General features: G+C 51.7%; 1 long non-coding RNA gene across 1 annotated transcript in view; it reads right to left on the bottom strand.

The window, feature by feature from the left end:
* Nucleotides 1–437: 437 nt before the first annotated feature.
* The window catches only part of LOC108514960 (uncharacterized), a 16,062-nt gene continuing 12,368 nt past the window's right edge, over nucleotides 438–4,131 (bottom strand). The window contains exon 3 of the long non-coding RNA XR_001881390.1: nucleotides 438–1,915. This is a non-coding gene — a long non-coding RNA (uncharacterized LOC108514960). The remainder of the gene's footprint in view (nucleotides 1,916–4,131) is intronic.

Below are 4,131 nucleotides of genomic sequence, written 5' to 3' on the forward strand. Positions count from 1 at the left end.
TATTGTGTCTCCTTAGACTTGAAAGTAAACCTTAGCTCATTCTAATGAAAGCTATGCAAAGCTCAGCCAGAAATTTAATTGTATTTACTAAGAAGCTAATAAATATTTACTACAAATCTCGTTGCTCCGTAAAATTGAAGACGGTACTTTCTGCATGCTTTTTCAACTGTGAGGCCAGGCTGGGGAAGAGGGGGAGACAGTCTGGGAAGGAGAGAGGAAGGATCAGACTTGTCTCCTTGTTAGAGCTAAACTGTGGTCCTCCCTCCAGTGTTTTCCGCAATGGGAACCCATCACTTGCCATGACTTTGATCTGAGCTGGATCATTTTATTCAGAAGGAAAGCTTTCTTACAAGCAATTCATTTCCGTTGCATTTCCAAACCAGATCTATTTGATTATGCATGGAAAGCTTACAACATTTTCCACTGAGACGGTTTTTGAATTAACTGAAAACTTAGCTGTTTCATAATTTCTGAATTGTAGATTTTTGGCTCCCCTTCTTGGTCTCGTAAGTCCATCGATAGGTCTTTTTAAATCTGAAATTTGCCATAGGCTGAGTCCTCAAAGAAAGATATATACCCTTGACATTTGAAAGAAATTAATGGAAAATCACTAAAACCTTTCAAATGCTACATCGAAATGTAGTTACAGCTCTTTCCTCAGGCCCAGTGAGGATTTAATCATAGCAAAATCTTAACGTTTAATATTGAAATCTTTATCCAGGAGACGCCGCCAAAAAATGCCTTGCGGGGGCAGCTCAGCATTTCCCAGACGTGCTGGGAGTGCTCTCTGGCTCTAATTTGGAGCTGTGGCAACTGGAAGATGAACCTGTGACCCTGGCTTTTACCAACTGAAAGTCTAAGGCTCCAGAGAAGTCAGAGCCCCAAGGGCTAAAGCATGAACCATGGTTGGGGGTTCTCGGGGTGGGGGGAACTCGCCAACGGCTGCTTCCTGTGTGCCTCCAGAATCCTCAGGAGCTCAGAGCCTCTCAGCGTATGTGTCACACCTGCTCAGGTGCTGTTGGCTGAAGCAAGTTACGTGGCCGGCCCAAACGGAAGGAGTGGGGAGCAGATCCTCTCCATAGAAGGAACAAAGTCAGATGCCAAGGGGCATGGGCGCAGAGATAGGAGGACGGTGTAGCCACCCTGCAGTCCGCACTGAGCCCTGCCAGCACCACATTCATGGGCTGCTGCACCCGTTCCCTGGTCGTGGTGAGTGCGGGCTGCTGACAGCACACCCACCTCCTTTCCAGAGCACAGCCTTGGCCAACAGGAGCCACACACCCTGGCTGTGCTCTTCCTCACTGCCTGGGACTCACTGCCAATGGCTGGCTGGGCCCCCTTTCTTCAAGGCGGGACAACACGGTGGTGTTGGCTGTGGTCCAGAGAGCACCTGACTTGAGCCCACACCCTTGCTCGGCTCTTTCCCCTTCCCTGTGCCGCTGTCTTCACTCTGTCCCAGGCGTTTATTGAACAGCCTTCCCTCAATAAGCCACATATCCCGAATCCCTGCTCTGGCTTCACTTACCGGGACCTCCAGGGCCACGACGGTGCTTTCCAAGGATGGTCCATGGAGTTTCCTGCCCAGCATGCTTTTCAACACTGTGGCCTGACACTCCTTCTGAGATGGGGGAGGTCTGTGTCCCCTCCCCTTGAGTCTGGGCAGGCCGGTGACTTGCTTGTAGCCAGTAGGGTATGGCAGAAGTGACACTGTGACGTCTGATGGTGGTCGTCAGTGTGGCACAGGAACACCCACTCTCACAGCTGCCAGACTGCCTGCCAGCTGTGAGGAGGCCTGGGGCACCTCTGTGGGCGGACGCCTGGCCAGCCCCACACTAGTCAACTCCAGCCATTGTCCGATGGCAACTGCAGGACAGACTCCAGCTAAACCTTGCCCAAGTTCCTGAACCCCAGAAATCTGGAGAGATGAAAAAAAAGATCGTTGTTGCTTAAGCCACTAGGTTTTTTGTTTGTTTGTTTGTTTGTTTGTTTGTTTGAGACAGAGTTTCACTCTTGTTGCCCCCAGCCTGGAGTGCAATGGCACGATCTTGGTTCACTGCAACCTCTGCCTCCCTGGTTCAAGTGATTCTCCTGCCTCAGCCTCCCGAGTAGCTAGGATTACAGTCACGCGCCACTGTGTCTGGCTAATTTCGTATTTTTAGTAGAGATGGGGTTTCTCCATGTTGGTCAGGCTCATCTCAAACTCCCGCCCTCATGTGATCTGCCTGCCTCAGCCTCCCAAAGTGCTGGGATTACGCGCATCAGTCACCACTCCTGGCTGAATGATCTTTTTTCTCTGTTGGAAACCCTGGAAGCCTGCCCATTTCCAGAGGGACAGAGGTGGCTCTGGGTCTCCTCTCAGACTTCTGCATCTCCAACCTGCTGGAGCAGGCCCGCGCCCTGGGGCGTGTGTCTCTGAAAGAGGAGCTAGAGTGTCAAGGACTAGGAGAGTGGGGAGGGGCCAGGAAACACGTGGCCCTGAGGTCAGAGCTCTCAGGAGTTGGGATTCCGTGTAGAGATGCTGGTGTTTATACCCAGCCCTCAGGGGCTGCCCACTCTTCAGTCTTTGCAGGGAGGCTGAGGATGGTGAACAGGTTGGGGAAGGAAGAGGGGAGCATGAGCAGGGTCAGGGACTGGTAGGGAAGGAATAATGAGTGGTAGGGAGTGGCAGTCATGGGGGGAATTGCAAGGGGGTTGTGGGGAGAATAAGGGAGGATGGTGGGGGAACTAGTTGGGGAAGTGGGGGGAGAATAGGACGATGAGGAGGGATGGGGAAATGCTGGTGGGGGGAAATGGTGGTGGGTATAAGGGATGGGAGAGGCGGGTAGAGTGGGTATCAGGGAAGGGCTTGGAGGAAATTCCAGCACTTTTGAAATTTTCCCAGCTTCAATGCATCTAAATGATGCTACTGGATTTTGCCTCGTTATGAAAAGCACTAGAAGTTGTGTGTTTAGGCCGGCCGCAGTGGCTCACGCCTGGGTGGTAATCCCAACACTTTGGGAGGCTGAGGCGGGCGGATCACAAGGTCAGGAGATCGAGACCATCCTGGCTAACACGGTGAAACCTCGTCTCCACTAAAAATACAAAAATTAGCCAGGCGTGGTGACAGGTGCCTGTAGTCCCTGCTACTTGGGAGACTGAGGCAGGAGAATGGCGTGAACCCGGGAGGCAGAGCTCACAGTGAGTGGAGATCGCACCACCGCAGTCCAGCCTGGGTGACGGAGCAAGACTCCATCTCAAACAAACAAACAAACAAACAAAAAAACAAACAAAAAAAACAAAAACAGTTGTATGTTTAGGCTGATTTTTTTTTAAATTCTTGACCACATGTCAGAGATTCTATTGCATTTTTAGGGTTTCAGGTCCTTTGACTACCCACTGGCAGCTGGACCCTCATTCAAGGACAAAAAGCCCCACAACTCACAGTTCTGAAAACAGTATCAGCGAGTTGGTGGCTGCCCCACTTCAGAGTCCACACAGGGTTATGAAGCCCAGGTGGAGCGAAGTTAAAGAGGCAGGGAGGAAGGGTGGCTACTGGCTCACCTTTGTGGGGCTCACAGGAGGGGAGGGCAATGAAAGACCCCCAGCCTGGCTGGGCAGCTTTACAGGGTTTACAGTTTAACAGGTTCAGAAAAGACCCCATTCTTCAACTGTCCAGTGGACAGAGTGAACAAATGAATATTTCTTTTATTTTTTGAGACGCAGTCTCGCTCTGTCGCCCAGGCTGGAGTGCAGTGGCGCGATCTAGGCTCACTGCAAGCTCTGCCTCCTGGGTTCACGCCATTCTCCTGCCTCAGCCTCCCGAGTAGCTGGGACTACAGGCGCCCGCCTCCTCGCCCGGCTAGTTTTCGTATTTTTTAGTGGAGACGGGGTTTCACCGTGTTAGCCAGGATGGTCTTGATCTCCTGACCTCGTGATCCACCCGTCTCGGCCTCCCAAAGTGCTGGGATCACAGGCTTGAGCCACTGCACCCGGCCACGAATGAATATTTCAAAGACACACAGCAGATGTTACTCTTGATGGGACCAGAGCAAGCTCGGTTCTTATTCATCTTTAAGAATGGAGATGTAATCCCAGCACTTTGGGAGGCCGAGACGGGCGGATCACGAGGTCAGGAGATTGAGACCATCCTGG

This window comes from Rhinopithecus bieti, unplaced genomic scaffold (genome assembly GCF_001698545.2).
Source record: "Rhinopithecus bieti isolate Rb0 unplaced genomic scaffold, ASM169854v2 scaffold_34310, whole genome shotgun sequence".
Classification (NCBI taxonomy): domain Eukaryota; kingdom Metazoa; phylum Chordata; class Mammalia; order Primates; family Cercopithecidae; genus Rhinopithecus; species Rhinopithecus bieti.